The sequence below is a fragment of the Saccoglossus kowalevskii genome, chromosome 11 (assembly GCF_978046115.1).
Source record: "Saccoglossus kowalevskii chromosome 11, keSacKowa6.1, whole genome shotgun sequence".
NCBI lineage: Eukaryota > Metazoa > Hemichordata > Enteropneusta > Harrimaniidae > Saccoglossus > Saccoglossus kowalevskii.
This window is the reverse complement of record NC_140651.1, coordinates 37,962,837-37,982,195: the sequence shown is the minus strand read 5'-3', so window position 1 is coordinate 37,982,195 and position 19,359 is coordinate 37,962,837. Positions and strand designations below refer to the sequence as shown.

At 43.9% G+C, this 19,359-nt stretch overlaps 1 non-coding gene and 75 pseudogenes across 1 annotated transcript; all 76 read right to left on the bottom strand.

The window, feature by feature from the left end:
* Nucleotides 1-38: 38 nt before the first annotated feature.
* Nucleotides 39-158, bottom strand: LOC146737262 (5S ribosomal RNA; annotated as a pseudogene).
* A 96-nt stretch (nt 159-254) lies between these two features.
* LOC146737261 (5S ribosomal RNA) lies at nt 255-374 on the bottom strand. The gene has a single exon (XR_014931032.1). It is a non-coding gene; the product is annotated as a 5S ribosomal RNA (ribosomal RNA).
* A 96-nt stretch (nt 375-470) lies between these two features.
* Nucleotides 471-590, bottom strand: LOC146737260 (5S ribosomal RNA; annotated as a pseudogene).
* A 96-nt stretch (nt 591-686) lies between these two features.
* Nucleotides 687-806, bottom strand: LOC146737259 (5S ribosomal RNA; annotated as a pseudogene).
* Nucleotides 807-902: 96 nt separating this feature from the next.
* LOC146737258 (5S ribosomal RNA) lies at nt 903-1,022 on the bottom strand (annotated as a pseudogene).
* Nucleotides 1,023-1,116: 94 nt separating this feature from the next.
* Nucleotides 1,117-1,236, bottom strand: LOC146737257 (5S ribosomal RNA; annotated as a pseudogene).
* Nucleotides 1,237-1,332: 96 nt separating this feature from the next.
* LOC146737256 (5S ribosomal RNA) lies at nt 1,333-1,452 on the bottom strand (annotated as a pseudogene).
* A 96-nt stretch (nt 1,453-1,548) lies between these two features.
* Nucleotides 1,549-1,670, bottom strand: LOC146737255 (5S ribosomal RNA; annotated as a pseudogene).
* A 96-nt stretch (nt 1,671-1,766) lies between these two features.
* Nucleotides 1,767-1,885, bottom strand: LOC146737254 (5S ribosomal RNA; annotated as a pseudogene).
* Nucleotides 1,886-1,981: 96 nt separating this feature from the next.
* LOC146737253 (5S ribosomal RNA) lies at nt 1,982-2,101 on the bottom strand (annotated as a pseudogene).
* Nucleotides 2,102-2,197: 96 nt separating this feature from the next.
* Nucleotides 2,198-2,317, bottom strand: LOC146737252 (5S ribosomal RNA; annotated as a pseudogene).
* Nucleotides 2,318-2,413: 96 nt separating this feature from the next.
* LOC146737251 (5S ribosomal RNA) lies at nt 2,414-2,533 on the bottom strand (annotated as a pseudogene).
* Nucleotides 2,534-2,627: 94 nt separating this feature from the next.
* Nucleotides 2,628-2,747, bottom strand: LOC146737250 (5S ribosomal RNA; annotated as a pseudogene).
* A 96-nt stretch (nt 2,748-2,843) lies between these two features.
* Nucleotides 2,844-2,963, bottom strand: LOC146737249 (5S ribosomal RNA; annotated as a pseudogene).
* A 96-nt stretch (nt 2,964-3,059) lies between these two features.
* Nucleotides 3,060-3,179, bottom strand: LOC146737248 (5S ribosomal RNA; annotated as a pseudogene).
* Nucleotides 3,180-3,275: 96 nt separating this feature from the next.
* On the bottom strand, nt 3,276-3,394 carry LOC146737247 (5S ribosomal RNA; annotated as a pseudogene).
* A 96-nt stretch (nt 3,395-3,490) lies between these two features.
* LOC146737246 (5S ribosomal RNA) lies at nt 3,491-3,610 on the bottom strand (annotated as a pseudogene).
* A 96-nt stretch (nt 3,611-3,706) lies between these two features.
* On the bottom strand, nt 3,707-3,826 carry LOC146737245 (5S ribosomal RNA; annotated as a pseudogene).
* A 96-nt stretch (nt 3,827-3,922) lies between these two features.
* Nucleotides 3,923-4,042, bottom strand: LOC146737244 (5S ribosomal RNA; annotated as a pseudogene).
* A 94-nt stretch (nt 4,043-4,136) lies between these two features.
* On the bottom strand, nt 4,137-4,256 carry LOC146737243 (5S ribosomal RNA; annotated as a pseudogene).
* Nucleotides 4,257-4,352: 96 nt separating this feature from the next.
* On the bottom strand, nt 4,353-4,472 carry LOC146737242 (5S ribosomal RNA; annotated as a pseudogene).
* Nucleotides 4,473-4,568: 96 nt separating this feature from the next.
* Nucleotides 4,569-4,688, bottom strand: LOC146737241 (5S ribosomal RNA; annotated as a pseudogene).
* Nucleotides 4,689-4,784: 96 nt separating this feature from the next.
* LOC146737240 (5S ribosomal RNA) lies at nt 4,785-4,903 on the bottom strand (annotated as a pseudogene).
* A 96-nt stretch (nt 4,904-4,999) lies between these two features.
* On the bottom strand, nt 5,000-5,119 carry LOC146737239 (5S ribosomal RNA; annotated as a pseudogene).
* A 96-nt stretch (nt 5,120-5,215) lies between these two features.
* On the bottom strand, nt 5,216-5,335 carry LOC146737238 (5S ribosomal RNA; annotated as a pseudogene).
* A 96-nt stretch (nt 5,336-5,431) lies between these two features.
* LOC146737237 (5S ribosomal RNA) lies at nt 5,432-5,551 on the bottom strand (annotated as a pseudogene).
* Nucleotides 5,552-5,863: 312 nt separating this feature from the next.
* Nucleotides 5,864-5,983, bottom strand: LOC146737236 (5S ribosomal RNA; annotated as a pseudogene).
* Nucleotides 5,984-6,079: 96 nt separating this feature from the next.
* Nucleotides 6,080-6,198, bottom strand: LOC146737235 (5S ribosomal RNA; annotated as a pseudogene).
* A 305-nt stretch (nt 6,199-6,503) lies between these two features.
* Nucleotides 6,504-6,623, bottom strand: LOC146737234 (5S ribosomal RNA; annotated as a pseudogene).
* A 95-nt stretch (nt 6,624-6,718) lies between these two features.
* On the bottom strand, nt 6,719-6,838 carry LOC146737233 (5S ribosomal RNA; annotated as a pseudogene).
* A 744-nt stretch (nt 6,839-7,582) lies between these two features.
* On the bottom strand, nt 7,583-7,702 carry LOC146737232 (5S ribosomal RNA; annotated as a pseudogene).
* A 96-nt stretch (nt 7,703-7,798) lies between these two features.
* On the bottom strand, nt 7,799-7,918 carry LOC146737231 (5S ribosomal RNA; annotated as a pseudogene).
* A 96-nt stretch (nt 7,919-8,014) lies between these two features.
* LOC146737230 (5S ribosomal RNA) lies at nt 8,015-8,134 on the bottom strand (annotated as a pseudogene).
* A 96-nt stretch (nt 8,135-8,230) lies between these two features.
* Nucleotides 8,231-8,350, bottom strand: LOC146737229 (5S ribosomal RNA; annotated as a pseudogene).
* A 96-nt stretch (nt 8,351-8,446) lies between these two features.
* LOC146737228 (5S ribosomal RNA) lies at nt 8,447-8,566 on the bottom strand (annotated as a pseudogene).
* A 96-nt stretch (nt 8,567-8,662) lies between these two features.
* LOC146737227 (5S ribosomal RNA) lies at nt 8,663-8,782 on the bottom strand (annotated as a pseudogene).
* Nucleotides 8,783-8,877: 95 nt separating this feature from the next.
* LOC146737226 (5S ribosomal RNA) lies at nt 8,878-8,997 on the bottom strand (annotated as a pseudogene).
* Nucleotides 8,998-9,524: 527 nt separating this feature from the next.
* Nucleotides 9,525-9,644, bottom strand: LOC146737225 (5S ribosomal RNA; annotated as a pseudogene).
* A 96-nt stretch (nt 9,645-9,740) lies between these two features.
* LOC146737224 (5S ribosomal RNA) lies at nt 9,741-9,860 on the bottom strand (annotated as a pseudogene).
* A 96-nt stretch (nt 9,861-9,956) lies between these two features.
* LOC146737223 (5S ribosomal RNA) lies at nt 9,957-10,076 on the bottom strand (annotated as a pseudogene).
* Nucleotides 10,077-10,388: 312 nt separating this feature from the next.
* LOC146737222 (5S ribosomal RNA) lies at nt 10,389-10,508 on the bottom strand (annotated as a pseudogene).
* Nucleotides 10,509-10,604: 96 nt separating this feature from the next.
* LOC146737221 (5S ribosomal RNA) lies at nt 10,605-10,724 on the bottom strand (annotated as a pseudogene).
* A 96-nt stretch (nt 10,725-10,820) lies between these two features.
* Nucleotides 10,821-10,940, bottom strand: LOC146737220 (5S ribosomal RNA; annotated as a pseudogene).
* Nucleotides 10,941-11,036: 96 nt separating this feature from the next.
* Nucleotides 11,037-11,156, bottom strand: LOC146737219 (5S ribosomal RNA; annotated as a pseudogene).
* A 96-nt stretch (nt 11,157-11,252) lies between these two features.
* LOC146737218 (5S ribosomal RNA) lies at nt 11,253-11,372 on the bottom strand (annotated as a pseudogene).
* Nucleotides 11,373-11,468: 96 nt separating this feature from the next.
* On the bottom strand, nt 11,469-11,588 carry LOC146737217 (5S ribosomal RNA; annotated as a pseudogene).
* A 96-nt stretch (nt 11,589-11,684) lies between these two features.
* On the bottom strand, nt 11,685-11,804 carry LOC146737216 (5S ribosomal RNA; annotated as a pseudogene).
* A 312-nt stretch (nt 11,805-12,116) lies between these two features.
* Nucleotides 12,117-12,236, bottom strand: LOC146737215 (5S ribosomal RNA; annotated as a pseudogene).
* A 96-nt stretch (nt 12,237-12,332) lies between these two features.
* Nucleotides 12,333-12,452, bottom strand: LOC146737214 (5S ribosomal RNA; annotated as a pseudogene).
* A 96-nt stretch (nt 12,453-12,548) lies between these two features.
* On the bottom strand, nt 12,549-12,668 carry LOC146737213 (5S ribosomal RNA; annotated as a pseudogene).
* A 96-nt stretch (nt 12,669-12,764) lies between these two features.
* On the bottom strand, nt 12,765-12,884 carry LOC146737212 (5S ribosomal RNA; annotated as a pseudogene).
* A 96-nt stretch (nt 12,885-12,980) lies between these two features.
* On the bottom strand, nt 12,981-13,100 carry LOC146737211 (5S ribosomal RNA; annotated as a pseudogene).
* Nucleotides 13,101-13,196: 96 nt separating this feature from the next.
* On the bottom strand, nt 13,197-13,316 carry LOC146737210 (5S ribosomal RNA; annotated as a pseudogene).
* Nucleotides 13,317-13,412: 96 nt separating this feature from the next.
* LOC146737209 (5S ribosomal RNA) lies at nt 13,413-13,532 on the bottom strand (annotated as a pseudogene).
* A 95-nt stretch (nt 13,533-13,627) lies between these two features.
* LOC146737208 (5S ribosomal RNA) lies at nt 13,628-13,747 on the bottom strand (annotated as a pseudogene).
* Nucleotides 13,748-13,843: 96 nt separating this feature from the next.
* On the bottom strand, nt 13,844-13,963 carry LOC146737207 (5S ribosomal RNA; annotated as a pseudogene).
* A 96-nt stretch (nt 13,964-14,059) lies between these two features.
* On the bottom strand, nt 14,060-14,179 carry LOC146737206 (5S ribosomal RNA; annotated as a pseudogene).
* Nucleotides 14,180-14,274: 95 nt separating this feature from the next.
* LOC146737205 (5S ribosomal RNA) lies at nt 14,275-14,394 on the bottom strand (annotated as a pseudogene).
* Nucleotides 14,395-14,917: 523 nt separating this feature from the next.
* Nucleotides 14,918-15,037, bottom strand: LOC146737204 (5S ribosomal RNA; annotated as a pseudogene).
* Nucleotides 15,038-15,133: 96 nt separating this feature from the next.
* On the bottom strand, nt 15,134-15,253 carry LOC146737203 (5S ribosomal RNA; annotated as a pseudogene).
* Nucleotides 15,254-15,351: 98 nt separating this feature from the next.
* Nucleotides 15,352-15,471, bottom strand: LOC146737202 (5S ribosomal RNA; annotated as a pseudogene).
* A 61-nt stretch (nt 15,472-15,532) lies between these two features.
* LOC146737201 (5S ribosomal RNA) lies at nt 15,533-15,652 on the bottom strand (annotated as a pseudogene).
* Nucleotides 15,653-15,748: 96 nt separating this feature from the next.
* On the bottom strand, nt 15,749-15,868 carry LOC146737200 (5S ribosomal RNA; annotated as a pseudogene).
* Nucleotides 15,869-15,963: 95 nt separating this feature from the next.
* On the bottom strand, nt 15,964-16,082 carry LOC146737199 (5S ribosomal RNA; annotated as a pseudogene).
* A 96-nt stretch (nt 16,083-16,178) lies between these two features.
* Nucleotides 16,179-16,298, bottom strand: LOC146737198 (5S ribosomal RNA; annotated as a pseudogene).
* Nucleotides 16,299-16,394: 96 nt separating this feature from the next.
* LOC146737197 (5S ribosomal RNA) lies at nt 16,395-16,514 on the bottom strand (annotated as a pseudogene).
* Nucleotides 16,515-16,610: 96 nt separating this feature from the next.
* Nucleotides 16,611-16,730, bottom strand: LOC146737196 (5S ribosomal RNA; annotated as a pseudogene).
* A 96-nt stretch (nt 16,731-16,826) lies between these two features.
* Nucleotides 16,827-16,946, bottom strand: LOC146737195 (5S ribosomal RNA; annotated as a pseudogene).
* A 96-nt stretch (nt 16,947-17,042) lies between these two features.
* On the bottom strand, nt 17,043-17,162 carry LOC146737194 (5S ribosomal RNA; annotated as a pseudogene).
* Nucleotides 17,163-17,258: 96 nt separating this feature from the next.
* On the bottom strand, nt 17,259-17,378 carry LOC146737193 (5S ribosomal RNA; annotated as a pseudogene).
* A 307-nt stretch (nt 17,379-17,685) lies between these two features.
* Nucleotides 17,686-17,805, bottom strand: LOC146737192 (5S ribosomal RNA; annotated as a pseudogene).
* Nucleotides 17,806-17,901: 96 nt separating this feature from the next.
* LOC146737191 (5S ribosomal RNA) lies at nt 17,902-18,021 on the bottom strand (annotated as a pseudogene).
* Nucleotides 18,022-18,117: 96 nt separating this feature from the next.
* LOC146737190 (5S ribosomal RNA) lies at nt 18,118-18,237 on the bottom strand (annotated as a pseudogene).
* Nucleotides 18,238-18,333: 96 nt separating this feature from the next.
* LOC146737189 (5S ribosomal RNA) lies at nt 18,334-18,453 on the bottom strand (annotated as a pseudogene).
* A 558-nt stretch (nt 18,454-19,011) lies between these two features.
* LOC146737188 (5S ribosomal RNA) lies at nt 19,012-19,131 on the bottom strand (annotated as a pseudogene).
* A 96-nt stretch (nt 19,132-19,227) lies between these two features.
* LOC146737187 (5S ribosomal RNA) lies at nt 19,228-19,347 on the bottom strand (annotated as a pseudogene).
* Nucleotides 19,348-19,359: the final 12 nt, after the last annotated feature.

Sequence of the window (19,359 nt, the reverse complement as noted above, 5' to 3'; positions counted from 1 at the left end):
AAAAAGTTAGCATGTAATGTGGAATAAAAATGTTGATGAGCCTACTGCACGAGGTATTCCCCGCCGGTCTCACGTGCAAGTACTAACCACGCCCGATGCGGCTTAGCTTCAGTGATCGGACGAGAACTGGTGTATTCTGCAATGGTTTGGCAGTAGGCTGAATATTTGTCGGAATTGGATTTCAATTAATGCTTCGGCTAGGCAAAAAATCACGGGAAAAAGTTGGTATGTACGGTGGAATAAAAATATTGATAAGCCTACTGCACGTGGTATTCCCAGCCGGTCTCCCATGCAAGTACTAACCACGCCCGATGCAGCTTAACTTCAGTGATCGGACGAGAACTGGTGTATTCTGCAATGGTTTGGCAGTAGGCTGAATATTTGTCGGAATTGGATTTCAATTAATGCTTCGGCTATGCAAAAAATCATGGAAAAAGGTTCGTATGTACGGTGGAATAAAAATGTTCATTAGCCTACTGCAGGTGGTATTCCCAGCCGGTCTCCCACGCAAGTACTAACCACGCCCGATGCAGCTTAACTTCAGCGATCGGACGAGAACTGGTGTATTCTGCAATGGTTTGGCAGTAGGCTGAATATTCCTCGGAATTGGATGTAATTAAATACTTCGGCTAGGCAACAAATCGCGGGAAAAAAATGGTATGTACGGTTGAATAAAAATGTTGATAAGCCTACTGCACGTGGTATTCCCAGCAGGTCTCCCATGCAAGTACTAACCATGCCCGATGCAGATTAACTTCAGTGATCGGACGAGAACTGGTGTATTCTGCATTGGTTTGGCAGTAGGCTGAATATTCCTCGGAATTGGATGTAATTTAATACTTCGGCTAGACAAAAAATCATGGAAAAAAGTTAGTATGTACGGTGGAATAAAAATGTTCATCAGCCTACTGCAGATGGTTTTCCCAGCCGATCTCCCACGCAAGTACTAACCACGCCCGATGCAGCTTAACTTCAGTGATCGGACGAGAACTGGTGTATTCTGCAATGATTTGGCAGCAGGCTGAATATTCGTCGGAATTGGATGTACTTTTTTACTTCGGCTAGGCAACAAATCCCGGGAAATATGGTATGTACGGTGGAATAAAAATGTTCATCAGCCTACTGCAGATGGTTTTCCCAGCCGATCTCCCACGCAAGTACTAACCACGCCCGATGCAGCTTAACTTCAGTGATCGGACGAGAACTGGTGTATTCTGCAATGGTTAGGCAGTAGGCTGAATATTCGACCGAATTGTATGTCATTTAATGCTTCGTCTAGGCAAAAAATCATTGGAAAAAGTTAGCATGTAATGTGGAATAAAAATGTTGATGAGCCTACTGCACGAGGTATTCCCCGCCGGTCTCTCGTGCAAGTACTAACCACGCCCGATGCGGCTTAGCTTCAGTGATCGGACGAGAACTGGTGTATTCTGCAATGGTTTGGCAGTAGGCTGAATATTTGTCGGAATTGGATTTCAATTAATGCTTTGGCTAGGCAAAAAATCACGGGAAAATGTTGGTATGTACGGTGGAATAAAAATATTGATAAGCCTACTGCACGTGGTATTCCCAGCCGATCTCTCCCATGCAATTACTAACCATGCCCGATGCAGATTAACTTCAGTGATCGGACGAGAACTGGTGTATTCTGCATTGGTTTGGCAGTAGGCTGAATATTCTTCGCAATCAGATGTCATTTAATGCTTCGCCTAGGCAAAAAATCATGGGAAAAAGTTGGTACGTACGGTGGAATTAAAATGTTGATGAGCCTAATGCACGTGGTATTCCCAGCCGGTCTCCATGCATGTACTAACCACGCCCGATGCAGCTTAACTTCAGTGATCGGACGAGAACTGGTGTATTCTGCAATGGTTTGGCAGTAGGCTGAATATTCGTCCTAATTGTATGTCATTTAATGCTTCGTCTAGGCAAAAAATCATGGGAAAAAGTTAGCATGTAATGTGGAATAAAAATGTTGATGAGCCTACTGCACGAGGTATTCCCAGCCGGTCTCCCGGGCAAGTACTAACCACGCCCGATGCGGCTTAGCTTCAGTGATAGAACGAGAACTGGTGTATTCTGCAATGGTTTGGCAGTAGGCTGAATATTTGTCGGAATTGGATTTCAATTAATGATTCGGCTAGGCAAAAAATCACGGGAAAAAAGTGGTATGTATGGTTGAATAAAAATGTTGATAAGCCTACTGCACTTTTTAATCCCAGCAGGTCTCCCATGCAAGTACTAACCACGCCCGATGCAGCTTAACTTCAGTGATCGGACGAGAACTGGTGTATTCTGCATTGGTTTGGCAGTAGGCTGAATATTCCTCGGAATTGGATGTAATTTAATACTTCGGCTAGGCAAAAAATCATGGAAAAAAGTTAGTATGTACGGTGGAATAAAAATGTTCATCAGCCTACTGCAGATGGTTTTCCCAGCCGATCTCCCACGCAAGTACTAACCACGCCCGATGCAGCTTAACTTCAGTGATCGGACGAGAACTGGTGTATTCTGCAATGATTTGGCAGTAGGCTGAATATTCGTCGGAATTGGATGTAATTTTTTACTTCGGCTAGGCAACAAATCCCGGGAAATATGGTATGTACGGTGGAATAAAAATGTTCATCAGCCTACTGCAGATGGTTTTCCCAGCCGATCTCCCACGCAAGTGCTAACCACGCCCGATGCAGCTTAACTTCAGTGATCGGACGAGAACTGGTGTATTCTGCAATGGTTAGGCAGTAGGCTGAATATTCGACCGAATTGTATGTCATTTAATGCTTCGTCTAGGCAAAAAATCATTGGAAAAAGTTAGCATGTAATGTGGAATAAAAATGTTGATGAGCCTACTGCACGAGGTATTCCCCGCCGGTCTCTCGTGCAAGTACTAACCACGCCCGATGCGGCTTAGCTTCAGTGATCGGACGAGAACTGGTGTATTCTGCAATGGTTTGGCAGTAGGCTGAATATTTGTCGGAATTGGATTTCAATTAATGCTTTGGCTAGGCAAAAAATCACGGGAAAAAGTTGGTATGTACGGCGGAATAAAAATATTGATAAGCCTACTGCACGTGGTATTCCCAGCCGGTCTCCCATGCAATTACTAACCATGCCCGATGCAGATTAACTTCAGTGATCGGACGAGAACTGGTGTATTCTGCATTGGTTTGACAGTAGGCTGAATATTCTTCGCAATTAGATGTCATTTAATGCTTCGCCTAGGCAAAAAATCATGGGAAAAAGTTGGTACGTACGGTGGAATTAAAATGTTGATGAGCCTAATGCACGTGGTATTCCCAGCCGGTCTCCATGCATGTACTAACCACGCCCGATGCAGCTTAACTTCAGTGATCGGACGAGAACTGGTGTATTCTGCAATGGTTTGGCAGTAGGCTGTATATTCGTCCTAATTGTATGTCATTTAATGCTTCGTCTAGGCAAAAAATCATGGGAAAAAGTTAGCATGTAATGTGGAATAAAAATGTTGATGAGCCTACTGCACGAGGTATTCCCAGCCGGTCTCCCGTGCAAGTACTTACCACGCCCGATGCGGCTTAGCTTCAGTGATAGGACGAGAACTGGTGTATTCTGCAATGGTTTGGCAGTAGGCTGAATATTTGTCGGAATTGGATTTCAATTAATGATTCGGCTAGGCAAAAAATCACGGGAAAAAAGTGGTATGTATGGTTGAATAAAAATGTTGATAAGCCTACTGCACTTTTTAATCCCAGCAGGTCTCCCATGCAAGTACTAACCACGCCCGATGCAGCTTAACTTCAGTGATCGGACGAGAACTGGTGTATTCTGCATTGGTTTGGCAGTAGGCTGAATATTCCTCGGAATTGGATGTAATTTAATACTTCGGCTAGGCAAAAAATCATGGAAAAAAGTTAGTATGTACGGTGGAATAAAAATGTTCATCAGCCTACTGCAGATGGTTTTCCCAGCCGATCTCCCACGCAAGTACTAACCACGCCCGATGCAGCTTAACTTCAGTGATCGGACGAGAACTGGTGTATTCTGCAATGATTTGGCAGTAGGCTGAATATTCGTCGGAATTGGATGTAATTTTTTACTTCGGCTAGGCAACAAATCCCGGGAAATATGGTATGTACGGTGGAATAAAAATGTTCATCAGCCTACTGCAGATGGTTTTCCCAGCCGATCTCCCACGCAAGTGCTAACCACGCCCGATGCAGCTTAACTTCAGTGATCGGACGAGAACTGGTGTATTCTGCAATGGTTAGGCAGTAGGCTGAATATTCGACCGAATTGTATGTCATTTAATGCTTCGTCTAGGCAAAAAATCATTGGAAAAAGTTAGCATGTAATGTGGAATAAAAATGTTGATGAGCCTACTGCACGAGGTATTCCCCGCCGGTCTCTCGTGCAAGTACTAACCACGCCCGATGCGGCTTAGCTTCAGTGATCGGACGAGAACTGGTGTATTCTGCAATGGTTTGGCAGTAGGCTGAATATTTGTCGGAATTGGATTTCAATTAATGCTTTGGCTAGGCAAAAAATCACGGGAAAAAGTTGGTATGTACGGCGGAATAAAAATATTGATAAGCCTACTGCACGTGGTATTCCCAGCCGGTCTCCCATGCAATTACTAACCATGCCCGATGCAGATTAACTTCAGTGATCGGACGAGAACTGGTGTATTCTGCATTGGTTTGACAGTAGGCTGAATATTCTTCGCAATTAGATGTCATTTAATGCTTCGCCTAGGCAAAAAATCATGGGAAAAAGTTGGTACGTACGGTGGAATTAAAATGTTGATGAGCCTAATGCACGTGGTATTCCCAGCCGGTCTCCATGCATGTACTAACCACGCCCGATGCAGCTTAACTTCAGTGATCGGACGAGAACTGGTGTATTCTGCAATGGTTTGGCAGTAGGCTGTATATTCGTCCTAATTGTATGTCATTTAATGCTTCGTCTAGGCAAAAAATCATGGGAAAAAGTTAGCATGTAATGTGGAATAAAAATGTTGATGAGCCTACTGCACGAGGTATTCCCAGCCGGTCTCCCGTGCAAGTACTAACCACGCCCGATGCGGCTTAGCTTCAGTGATAGGACGAGAACTGGTGTATTCTGCAATGGTTTGGCAGTAGGCTGAATATTTGTCAGAATTGGATTTCAATTAATGTATCGGCTAGGCAAAAAATCACGGGAAAAAGATAGCATGTACGGTGGAATAAAAATATTGATAAGCCTACTGCACGTGGTATTCCCATCAGGTCTCCCATGCAAGTACTAACCACACCCGATGCAGTTTAACTTCAGTGATCGGACGAGAACTGGTGTAATCTGCAATGGTTTGGCAGTAGACTGAATATTCGTCAAAATTGGATGTAATTTAATACTTCGGCTAGGCAACAAATCCCGGGAAAAAGTTGGTATGTACGGTGGAATAAAAATGTTGAAGAGCGTACTGCACGTGGTATTCCCAGCCGGTCTCACATCCAAGTACTAACCACGCCCGATGCAGCTTAACTTCAGTGATGGGACGAGAACGGGTGTATTCTGCAATGGTTTGGCAGTAGGCTGAATATTCGTCGGAATTGGATGTAACTTAATACTTCGGCTAGGCAAAAAATCCCGGGAAAATGTTAGTATGTACGGTGGAATAAAAATGTTGATGAGCCTAATGCACGTGGTATTCCCATCCGGTCTCCCATGCAAGTAGTAACCACACTCGATGCAGCTTAACTTCAGTGATCGGACGAGAACTGGTGTATTTTGCAATGGCTTGGCAGTAGGCTGAATGTTCGTCCGAATTGTATGTCGTTTAATGCTTCGGCTATGCAAACAATCCCGGGAAAATGTTAGTATGTACGGTGGAATAAAAATGTTGATAAGCCTACTGCACGTGGTATTCCCAGCAGGTCTCTCATGCTAGTACTAGCCACGCCCGATGCAGCTTAACTTCATTGATCGGACGAGAAATGGTGTATTCTGAAATGGTTTGGCAGTAGGCTGAATATTCATCGGAATTGGATGTCATTTAATGCTTCGGCTAAGCAAAAAATCTCGGGAAAAAGTTAGTAAGTAATGTGGAATAAAAATGTTGATGAGCGTACTGCACGTGGTATTCCAGCCGGTCTCCCATGCAAGTACTAACCACGCCAGATGCAGCTTTACTTCAGTGATCGGACGAGAACTGGTGTATTCTGCAATGGTTTGGCAGTAGGCTGAATATTCATCCTAATTGTATGTCATTTAATGCTTCGTCTAGGCAAAAAATCATGGGAAAAAGTTAGCATGTAATGTGGAATAAAAATGTTGATGAGCACGAGGTATTCCCTGCCGGTCTCCCATGCAAGTACTAACCACGCCCGATGTGGCTTAGCTTCAGTGATCGGACGAGAACTGGTGTATTCTGCAATGGTTTGGCAGTAGGCTGATTATTTGGCGGAATTGGATTTCAAATAATGCTTCAGCTAGGCAAAAATTCACGGGAAAAAGATAGCATGTACGGTGGAATAAAAATATTGATAAGCTTACTGCACGTAGTATTCCCAGCAGGTCTCCCATGCAAGTACTAACCACGCCCGATGCAGCTTAACTTCAGTGATAGGACGAGAACGGGTGTATTTTGCAATGGTTTGGCAGTAGGCTGAAAATTCGTCGGAATTGGATGTAACTTAATACTTCGGCTAAGCAAAAAATCCCGGGAAAAGTTAGTACGTACGGTGGTATAAAAATGTTGATGAGCCTAATGCACGTGGTATTCCCAGCCGGTCTCCCATGCAAGTACTAACCACGCCAGATGCAGCTTAACTTCAGTGATCGGACGAGAACTGGTGTATTCTGCAATGGTTAGGCAGTAGGCTGAATATTCGACCGAATTGTATGTCATTTAATGTTTCGTCTAGGCAAAAAATCATTGGAAAAACTTAGCATGTAATGTGGAATAAAAATGTTGATGAGCCTACTGCACGAGGTATTCCCCGCCGGTCTCTCGTGCAAGTACTAACCACACCCGATGCGGCTTAGCTTCAGTGATCGGACGAGAACTGGTGTAATTTGCAATGGTTTGGCAGTAGACTGAATATTCGTCGGAATTGGATGTAATTTAATACTTCGGCTAGGCAACAAATCCCGGGAAAAAGTTGGTATGTACGGTGGAATAAAAATGTTGATGAGCGTACTACACGTGGTATTCCCAGCCGGTCTCACATCCAAGTACTAACCATGCCCGATGCAGCTTAACTTCAGTGATAGGACGAGAACGGGTGTATTCTGCAATGGTTTGGCAGTAGGCTGAATATTCGTCGGAATTGGATGTAACTTAATACTTCGGCTAGGCAAAAAATCCCGGGAAAAAGTTAGTATGCACGGTGGAATAAAAATGTTGATGAGCCTAATGCACGTGGTATTCCCAGCCTGTCTCCCATGCAAGTACTAACCACGCTCGATGCAGCTTAACTTCAGTGATTGGACGAGAACTGGTGTATTTTGCAATGGCTTGGCAGTAGGCTGAATGTTCGTCCGAATTGTATGTCGTTTAATGCTTCGGCTATGCAAACAATCCCGGGAAAAATTTAGTATGTACGGTGGAATAAAAATGTTGATGAGCCTAATGCACGTAGTATTCCCAGCCAGTCTCCCATGCAAGTACTAACCACACCCGATGCAGCTTAACTTCAGTGATCAGACGAGAACTGGTGTCTTCTGCAATGGTTTGGCAGTAGGCTGAATATTCGTCCTAATTGTATGTCATTTAATGATTCGTCTAGGCAAAAAATCATGGGAAAAAGTTAGCATGTAATGTGGAATAAAAATGTTGATGAGCCTACTGCACGAGGTATTCCCAGCCGGTCTCCCCTGCAAGTACTAACCACGCCCGATGCGGCTTAGCTTCAGTGATCGGACGAGAACTGGTGTATTCTGCAATGGTTTGGCAGTAGGCTGAATATTTGTCAGAATTGGATTTCAATTAATGCTTCGGCTAGGCAAAAAATCACGAGAACAAGATAGCATGTACGGTGGAATAAAAATATTGATAAGCCTACTGCACGTGGTATTCCCAGCAGGTCTCCCATGCAAGTACTAACCACGCCCGATGCAGCTTAAATTCAGTGATCGGACGAGAACTTGTGTATTTTGCAATGGCTTGGCAGTAGGCTGAATGTTCGTCCGAATTGTATGTCGTTTAATACTTCGGCTATGCAAACAATCCCGGGAAAAATTTAGTATGTACGGTGGAATAAAAATGTTGATGAGCCTAATGCACGTAGTATTCCCAGCCAGTCTCCCATGCAAGTACTAACCACACCCGATGCAGCTTAACTTCAGTGATCGGACGAGAACTGGTGTATTCTGCAATGGTTTGGCAGTAGGCTGAATATTCGTCCTAATTGTATGTCATTTAATGCTTCGTCTAGGCAAAAAATCGTGGGAAAAAGTTAGCATGTAATGTGGAATAAAAATGTTGATGAGCCTACTGCACAAGGTATTCCCAGCCGGTCTCCCGTGCAAGTACTAACCACGCCCGATGCGGCTTAGCTTCAGTGATCGGACGAGAACTGGTGTATTCTGCAATGGTTTGGCAGTAGGCTGAATATTTGTCAGAATTGGATTTCAATTAATGCTTCGGCTAGGCAAACAATCACGGGAAAAAGATAGCATGTACGGTGGAATAAAAATATTGATAAGCTTACTGCACGTAGTATTCCCAGCAGGTCTCCCATGCAAGTACTAACCACGCCCGATGCAGCTTAACTTCAGTGATAGGACGAGAACGGGTGTATTTTGCAATAGTTTGGCAGTAGGCTGAAAATTCGTCGGAATTGGATGTAACTTAATACTTCGGCTAAGCAAAAAATTCCGGGAAAAGTTAGTACGTACGGTGGTATAAAAATGTTGATGAGCCTAATGCACGTGGTATTCCCAGCCGGTCTCCCATGCAAGTACTAACCACGCCAGATGCAGCTTAACTTCAGTGATCAGACGAGAACTGGTGTATTCTGCAATGGTTAGGCAGTAGGCTGAATATTCGATCAAATTGTAGTCATTTAATGCTTCGTCTAGGCAAAAAATCATTGGAAAAAGTTAGCATGTAATGTGGAATAAAAATGTTGATGAGCCTACTGCACGAGGTATTCCCCGCCGGTCTCTCGTGCAAGTACTAACCACACCCGATGCGGCTTAGCTTCAGTGATCGGACGAGAACTGGTGTAATTTGCAATGGTTTGGCAGTAGACTGAATATTCGTCGGAATTGGATGTAATTTAATACTTCGGCTAGGCAACAAATCCCGGGAAAAAGTTGGTATGTACGGTGGAATAAAAATGTTGATGAGCGTACTGCACGTGGTATTCCCAGCCGGTCTCACATCCAAGTACTAACCACGCTCGATGCAGCTTAACTTCAGTGATTGGACGAGAACTGGTGTATTTTGCAATGGCTTGGCAGTAGGCTGAATGTTCGTCCGAATTGTATGTCGTTTAATGCTTCGGCTATGCAAACAATCCCGGGAAAAATTTAGTATGTACGGTGGAATAAAAATGTTGATGAGCCTAATGCACGTAGTATTCCCAGCCAGTCTCCCATGCAAGTACTAACCACACCCGATGCAGCTTAACTTCAGTGATCGGACGAGAACTGGTGTATTCTGCAATGGTTTGGCAGTAGGCTGAATATTTGTCAGAATTGGATTTCAATTAATGCTTCGGCTAGGCAAAAAATCACGGGAAAAAGTTAGCATGTAATGTGGAATAAAAATGTTGATGAGCCTACTGCACGAGGTAGTCCCAGCCGGTCTCCCGTGCAAGTACTAACCACGCCCGATGCGGCTTAGCTTCAGTGATCGGACGAGAACTGGTGTATTCTGCAATGGTTTGGCAGTAGGCTGAATATTTGTCAGAATTGGATTTCAATTAATGCTTCGGCTAGGCAAAAAATCACGGGAAAAAGTTGGTATGTACGGTGGAATAAAAACGTCGATGAGCGTACTGCACGTGGTATTCCCAGCCGGTCTCACATCCAAGTACTAACCACGCCCGATGCAGCTTAACTTCAGTGATAGGACGAGAACGGGTGTATTCTGCAATGGTTTGGCAGTAGGCTGAATATTCGTCGGAATTGGATGTAACTTAATACTTCGGCTAGGCAAAAAATCCCGGGAAAAAGTTAGTATGTACGGTGGAATAAACATGATGATGAGCCTAATGCACGTGGTATTCCCAGCCGGTCTCCCATGCAAGTAATAACCACGCTCGATGCAGCTTAACTTCAGTGATCGGACGAGAACTGATGTATTTTGCAATGGCTTGGCAGTAGGCTGAATGTTCGTCCGAATTGTATGTCGTTTAATACTTCGGCTATGCAAACAATCCCGGGAAAAATTTAGTATGTACGGTGGAATAAAAATGTTGATGAGCCTAATGCACGTAGTATTCCCAGCCGGTCTCCCATGCAAGTACTAACCACGCCCGATGCGGCTTAGCTTCAGTGATCGGACGAGAACTGGTGTATTCTGCAATGGTTTGGCAGTAGGCTGAATATTTGTCAGAATTGGATTTCAATTAATGCTTCGGCTAGGCAAAAAATCGTGGGAAAAAGTTAGCATGTAATGTGGAATAAAAATGTTGATGAGCCTACTGCACAAGGTATTCCCAGCCGGTCTCCCGTGCAAGTACTAACCACGCCCGATGCGGCTTAGCTTCAGTGATCGGACGAGAACTGGTGTATTCTGCAATGGTTTGGCAGTAGGCTGAATATTTGTCAGAATTGGATTTCAATTAATGCTTCGGCTAGGCAAAAAATCACGGGAAAAAGATAGCATGTACGGTGGAATAAAAATATTGATAAGCCTACTGCACGTGGTATTCCCAGCACGTCTCCCATGCAAGTACTAACCACGCCCGATGCAGTTTGACTTCAGTGATCGGACGAGAACTGGTGTAATCTGCAATGGTTTGGCAGTAGACTGAATATTCGTCGAAATTGGATGTAATTTAATACTTCGGCTAGGCAACAAATCCCGGGAAAAAGTTGGTATGTACAGTGGAATAAAAATGTTGATGAGCGTACTGCACGTGGTATTCCCAGCCGGTCTCACATCCAAGTACTAACCACGCCCGATGCAGCTTAACTTCAGTGATCGGACGAGAACTGGTGTAATTTGCAATGATTTGGCAGTAGACTGAATATTCGTCGGAATTGGATGTAATTTAATACTTCGGCTAGGCAACAAATCCCGGGAAAAAGTTGGTATGTACGGTGGAATAAAAATGTTGATGAGCGTACTGCACGTGGTATTCCCAGCCGGTCTCACATCCAAGTACTAACCACGCCCGATGCAGCTTAACTTCAGTGATAGGACGAGAACGGGTGTATTCTGCAATGGTTTGGCAGTAGGCTGAATATTCGTCGGAATTGGATGTCATTTAATGCTTCGGCTTGGCAAAAAATCATGGAAAAAAGTTAGTATGTATGGTGGAATAAAAATGTTGATAAGCTTACTGCACGTGGTATTCCCAGCCAGTCTCCCATGCAAGTACTAACCTCGCCTGATGCAGCTTAACTTCAGTGATCGGTCGAGAACTGGTGTATTCTGCAATGGTTTGGCAGTAGGCTGAATATTCGTCCTAATTGTATGTCATTTAATGCTTCGTCTAGGCAAAAAATCATGGGAAAAAGTTAGCATGTAATGTGGAATAAAAATGTTGATGAGCCTACTGCACGAGGTATTCCCAGCCGGTCTCACATCCAAGTACTAACCACGCCCGATGCAGCTTAACTTCAGTGATAGGACGAGAACGGGTGTATTCTGCAATGGTTTGGCAGTAGGCTGAATATTCGTCGGAATTGGATGTAACTTAATACTTCGGCTAGGCAAAAAATCTCGGGAAAAAGTTAGTATGTACGGTGGAATAAAAATGATGATGAGCCTAATGCACGTGGTATTCCCAGCCGGTCTCACATGCAAGTAATAACCACGCTCGATGCAGCTTAACTTCAGTGATCGGACGAGAACTGGTGTATTTTGCAATGGCTTGGCAGTAGGCTGAATGTTCGTCCGAATTGTATGTCGTTTAATACTTCGGCTATGCAAACAATCCCGGGAAAAATTTAGTATGTACGGTGGAATAAAAATGTTGATGAGCCTACTGCACAAGGTATTCCCAGCCGGTCTCCCGTGCAAGTACTAACCACGCCCGATGCGGCTTAGCTTCAGTGATCGGACGAGAACTGGTGTATTCTGCAATGGTTTGGCAGTAGGCTGAATATTTGTCAGAATTGGATTTCAATTAATGCTTCAGCTAGGCAAAAAATCACGGGAAAAAGATAGCATGTACGGTGGAATAAAAATATTGATAAGCCTACTGCACGTGGTATTCCCAGCAGGTCTCCCATGCAAGTACTAACCACGCCCGATGCAATTTAACTTCAGTGATCGGACGAGAACTGGTGTAATCTGCAATGGTTTGGCAGTAGACTGAATATTCGTCGAAATTGGATGTAATTTAATACTTCGGCTAGGCAACAAATCCCGGGAAAAAGTTGGTATGTACAGTGGAATAAAAATGTTGATGAGCGTACTGCACGTGGTATTCCCAGCCGGTCTCACATCCAAGTACTAACCACGCCCGATGCAGCTTAACTTCTGTGATCGGACGAGAACGGGTGTATTCTGCAATGGTTTGGCAGTAGGCTGAATATTCGTCGGAATTGGATGTAACTTAATACTTCGGCTAGGCAAAAAATCCCGGGAAAAAGTTAGTATGTACGGTGGAATAAAAATGTTGATGAGCCTAATGCACGTGGTATTCCCAGCCGGTCTCCCATGCAAGTACTAACCACGCTCGATGCAGCTTAACTTCAGTGATCGGACGAGAACTGGTGTATTTTGCAATGGCTTGGCAGTAGGCAAAATGTTCGTCCGAATTGTATGTCGTTTAATGCTTCGGCTATGCAAACAATCCCGGGAAAATGTTAGTATGTACGATGGAATAAAAATGTTGATGAGCCTAATGCACGTAGTATTCCCAGCCGGTCTCCCAAGCAAGTACTAACCACACCCGATGCAGCTTAACTTCAGTGATCGGACGAGAACTGGTGTATTCTGCAATGGTTTGGCAGTAGGCTGAATATTCGTCCTAATTGTATGTCATTTAATGCTTCGTCTAGGCAAAAAATCATGGGAAAAAGTTAGCATGTAATGTGGAATAAAAATCTTGATGAGCCTACTGCACGAGGTATTCCCAGCCGGTCTCCCGTGCAAGTACTAACCACACCCGATGCAGCTTAACTTCAGTGATCGGACGATAACTTGTGTATTCTGCAATGGTTTGGCAGTAGGCTGAATATTCATCGGAATTGGATGTCATTTAATGCTTCGGCTAAGCAAAAAATCTCGGGAAAAAGTTAGTAAGTAATGTGGAATAAAAATGTTGATGAGCGTACTGCACGTGGTATTCCCAGCCGGTCTCACATCCAAGTACTAACCACGCCCGATGCAGCTTAACTTCAGTGATTGGACGAGAACGGGTGTATTCTGCAATGGTTTGGCAGTAGGCTGAATGTTTGTCGGAATAGGATGTAATTTAATACTTCGGCTAGGCAAAAAATCCCGGGAAAAGTTAGTACGTACAGTGGTATAAAAATGTTGATGAGCCTAATGCACGTGGTATTCCCAACCGGTCTCCCATGCAAGTACTAACCACGCCAGATGCATCTTAACTTCAGTGATCGGACGAGAACTGGTGTATTCTGCAATGGTTTGGCAGTAGGCTGAATATTCGTCCGAATTGTATGTCATTTAATACTACGGCTAGGTAACAAATCCCGGGAAAAAGTTGGTATGTGCGGTGAAATAAAATTGTTGATAAGCCTACTGCACATGGTATTCCCAGCCGGTCTCCCATGCAAGTACTAACCATGCCCGATGCAGATTAACTTCAGTAATCGGACGTGAACTGGTGTACTCTGCTTTGGTTTGGCAGTAGGCTGAATATTCGTTGAAATTGGATGTCATTTAATGCTTCGGCTAGGCAAAAAATCATGGAAAAATGTTAGTATGTACGATGGAATAAAAATGTTCATCAGCCTACTGCACGTGGTATTCCCTGCCGGTCTCCCATGCAAGTACTAACCACGCCCGATGCAGCTTAACTTCAGTGATCGGACGAGAACTGGTGTATTCTGCAATGGTTTGGCAGTAGGCTGAATACTCGTCGGAATTGGATGTCATTAAATGCTGCGGCTAGGCAAAAAATCATGGGAAAAAGTTAGTATGTAATGTGGAATAAAATGTTGCTGAGCCTACTGCACGTGGTATTCCCAGCAGGTCTCTCATGCTAGTAATAGCCACGCCCGATGCAGCTTAACTTCAGTGATCGTACGAGAACTGGTGTATTCTGCAATGGGTTGGCAGTAGGCTGAATATTCGTCGGAATTGGATGTCGTTTAATGCTTAGGCTATGCAAAAAAATCCCGCGAAAAAGTTAGTATGTACGGTGGAATAAAAATGTTGATGAGCCTACTGCATGCGGTATTCTCAGCCGGTCTCCCATGCAAGTACTAACCACGTCTGGTGGGCTTAACTTCAATGATCGGACGAGAACAGGTGTATTCTGCAATGGTTTGTCAGTAGGTTGAATATTCGTCGGAATTGGATGTAATATAATACTTCGGCTAGGCAAAAAATCCAGGGAAATAGTTAGTATGTTATGTGGAATAAAAATGATGATGAGCCTAATGCACGTGGTATTCTCAGCCGGTCTACCTTGCAAGTACTAACCACGCCCGATGCAGCTTCAGTGATCGGACGTGAATTGGTGTATTCTGCATTGGTTTGGCAGTAGGCTGAATATTCGTTGCAATTGGATGTCATTTATTGCTTCGGCTAGGCAAAAAAACATGGGAAAATGTTAGTATGTAATGTGGAATAAAAATGTTGATGAGCCTTCTGCACGAGGTATTCCTAGCCGGTCTCCCATGCAAGTACTAACCACGCCCGATGCAGATTAACTTCAGTGATCGGACGAGAACTGGTGTATTCTGCAATGGTTTGGCAGTGGGCTGAATATTTGTCGGAATTGAATGTAATTTAATACTTCGGCTAGGCAACAAATCCCGGGGAAAAGTTTGTATGTACGGTGGAATAATAATGTTGATAAGCTTACTGCACGTGGTATTCCCAGCCGGTCTCCCATGCAAGTACTAACCATGCCCGATGCAGATTAACTTCAGTGATCGGATGAGAACTGGTGTATTCTGCATTGGTTTGGCAGTAGGCTGAATATTCGTCGCAATTGGATGTCATTTAATTTTTCGGCTAGGCAAAAAAAAACAGGGAAAAAAGTTAGTATGTACGGTGGAATAAAAATGTTGATGAGCCTACTGCACATGGTATTCTCAGCCGGTCTCCCATGCAAGTACTAACCACGCCCGATGCAGCTTATCTTCAGTGATCGGACGAGAACTGGTGTATTCTGCAATGGGTTGGCAGTAGGCTGAATATTCGTCGGAATTGGACATCATTTATTGCTTCGGCCATGCAATAATAATGTTGATAAGCCTACTGCACGTGGTATTCCCAGCCAGTCTCCCATGCAAGTACTAACCATGCCCGATGCAGATTAACTTCAGTGATCGGACGAGAACTGGTGTACTCTGCATTGGTTTGGCAGTAGGCTGAATATTTGTCGCAATTGGATGTCATTTAATGCTTCGGCTAGGCAAAAAATCATGGAAAAAAGTTAGTATGTACGGTGGAATAAAAATGTTGATGAGCCTACTGCACATGGTATTCTCAGCCGGTATCCCATGCAAGTACTAACCACGCCCGATGCATCTTAACTTCAGTGATCGGACGAGAACTGGTGTATTCTGCAATGGATTGGCAGTAGGCTGAGTATTCGTTGCAATTGGATGTCATTTATTGCTTCGGCTAGGCAAAAAAACATGGGAAAAGTTAGTATGTACGGGAGAATAAAAATGTTGATGAGCCTACTGCACGTGGTATTCTCAGCCGGTCTCCCATGCAAGTACTAACCACGTCCGGTGAGCTTAACTTCAGTGATCGGACGAGAACTGGTATATTCTGCAATGGTTTGACAGTAGGCTGAATATTCGTCGTAATTGGATGTAATTTAATATTTCGGCAAGGCAAAAAATCCCGGAAAAAAGTTAGTATGTACGGTGGAATAAAAATGTTAATGAGCCTAATGCACGTGGTATTCCCAGCCGGTCTCCCATGCAAGTACTAACCACGCCCGATGCAGCTAAACTTCAGTGATCAAACGAGAACTGGTGTACTCTGCAATGGTTTGGCACTAGGCTGAATATTCGTCGGAATTGAATGTAATTTAATACTTCGGCTAGGCAACAAATCCCGGGAAAATGTTGGTATGTACGGTGGAATAAAAAAGTTGATATGCCTACTGCACGTGGTATTCCCAGCCGGTCTCCCATGCAAGTACTAATCACGCCCAATGCAGATTAACTTCAGTAATCAGACGAGAACTGGTGTATTCTGCTTTGGTTTGGCTGTAGGCTGAATATTCTTTGCAATTGGAGGTCATTTATTGCTTCGGCTAGGTAAAAAATTATGGGAAAATGTTAGTATGTAATGTGGAGTAAAAATGTTGATGAGCCTACTGCCCGTGGCATTCCCAGCCGGTCTCCCATGCAAGTACTAACCACGCCCAATGCAGCTAAACTTCAGTGATCAGACGAGAACTGGTGTATTCTGCAATGGGTTGGCAGTAGGCTGAATTTTCGTCGGAATTGGATTTAATTTAATACTTCGGCTAGGCAAACAATCCCGGGAAAAATTTAGTATGTACGGTGGAATAATAATGTTGATAAGCCTACTGCACGTGGTATTCCCAGCCGGTCTCCCATGCAAGTACTAACCATGCCCGATGCAGATTAACTTCAGTGATCGGATGAGAACTGGTGTATTCTGCATTGGTTTGGCTGTAGGCTGAATTTTCGTCGCAATTGGATGTCATTTAATGCTTCGGCTAGGCAAAAAAACATGGAAAAAAGTTAGTATGTACGGTGGAATAAAAATGTTGATGAGCCTACTGCACGTGGTATTCCCAGCCGGTCACCTATGCAAGTACTAACCACGCCCGATGCAGCTTAACTTCAGTGATCGGACGTGAACTGGTGTATTCTGCATTGGTTTAGCAGTAGGCTGAATATTCGTTACAATTGGATGTCATTTATTGCTTCGGCTAGGCAAAAAAACATGGGAAAATGTTAGTATGTAATGTGGAATAAAAATGTTGAAGAGCCTACTGCACGTGGTATTCCCAGCCGGTCTCCCATGCAAGTACTAACCACGCCCAATGCAGATTAACTTCAGTAATCAGACGAGAACTGGTGTATTCTGCTTTGGTTTGGCTGTAGGCTGAATATTCGTCGGAATTGGATGTAATATAATACTTCGGCTAGGCAAAAAATCCAGGGAAATTGTTAGTATGTAATGTGGAATAAAAATGATGATGAGCCTAATGCACGTGGTATTCTCAGCCGGTCTACCTTGCAAGTACTAACCACGCCCGATGCAGCTTCAGTGATCGGACGTGAATTGGTGTATTCTGCATTGGTTTGGCAGTAGGCTGAATATTCGTTGCAATTGGATGTCATTTATTGCTTCGGCTAGGCAAAAAAACATGGGAAAATGTTAGTATGTAATGTGGAATAAAAATGTTGATGAGCCTTCTGCACGAGGTATTCCTAGCCGGTCTCCCATGCAAGTACTAACAACGCCCGATGCAGCTTAACTTCAGTGATCGGACGTGAACTGGTGTATTCTGCATTGGTTTAGCAGTAGGCTGAATATTCGTTACAATTGGATGTCATTTATTGCTTCGGCTAGGCAAAAAAACATGGGAAAATTTTAGTATGTAATGTGGAATAAAAATGTTGAAGAGCCTACTGCACGTGGTATTCCCAGCCGGTCTCCCATGCAAGTACTAACCACGCCCAATGCAGATTAACTTCAGTAATCAGACGAGAACTGGTGTATTCTGCTTTGGTTTGGCTGTAGGCTGAATATTCTTTGCAATTGGAGGTCATTTATTGCTTCGGCTAGGTAAAAAAATATGGGAAAATGTTAGTATGTAATGTGGAATAAAAATGTTGATAAGCCTACTGCACGTGGTATTCCCAGCCGGTCTCCCATGCAAGTACTAACCACGCCCTATGCAGCTTAACATCAGTGATCGGACGAGAACTGGTGTATTCTGCAATGGTTTGGCAGTAGGCTGAATATTCGTCGACATTGGATGTCGTTTAACGCTTCGGCTAGACACAAAATCCCGGAAAAAAGTTAGTATGTACGGTGGAATAAAAATGTTAATGAGCCTAATGCACGTGGTATTCCCAGCCGGTCTCCCATGCAAGTACTAACCACGCCCGATGCACCTTAACTTCAGTAATCGGATGAGAACTGGTGTATTCTGCAATGGTTTGGCAGTAGGCTGAATATTGGTCGGAATTGGATTTAATTTAATACTTCGGCTAGGCAAAAAATCCCGGGAAAAAGTTAGTATGTACGGTGGAATAAAAATGTTGATGGGCCTACAGCACGTGGTATTCCCAGCCGGTCTCCCATGCAAGTAATAAGGAGGCCCGACGCAGCTTAACTTCAGTGATCGGACGAGAACTGGTGTATTCTGCAATGGGTTGGCAGTAGGCTGAATATTCGTCGGAATTGGATGTCGTTTAATGCTTAGGCTATGCAAAAAAATCACGCGAAAAAGTTAGTATGTACGGTGGAATAAAAATGTTGATGAGCCTACTGCATGCGGTATTCTCAGCCGGTCTCCCATGCAAGTACTAACCACGTCTGGTGGGCTTAACTTCAATGATCGGACGAGAACAGGTGTATTCTGCAATAGTTTGTCAGTAGGTTGAATATTCGTCGGAATTGGATGTAATATAATACTTCGGCTAGGCAAAAAATCCAGGGAAATACTTCGGCTAGGCAAAAAATCCAGGGAAAAAGTTAGTATGTAATGTGGAATAAAAATGTTGATGAGCCTACTGCACGATGTATTCCCAGCCTGTCTCCCATGCAAGTACTAACCACGCCCGATGCAGCTTAACTTCAGTGATCGGACGAGAACTGGTGTATTCTGCAATGGGTTGGCAGTAGGCTGAATATTCGTTGCAATTGGATGTCATTTATTGCTTCGGCTAGGTAAAAAATTATGGGAAAATGTTAGTATGTAATGTGGAATAAAAATGTTGATGAGCCTACTGCACGTGGTATTCCCAGCCGGTATCCTATGCAAGTACTAACCATGCCCGATGCAGATTAACTTCAGTGATCTGACAAGAACTGGTGTATTCTGCAATGGTTTGGCAGTAGGCTGAATATTAGTC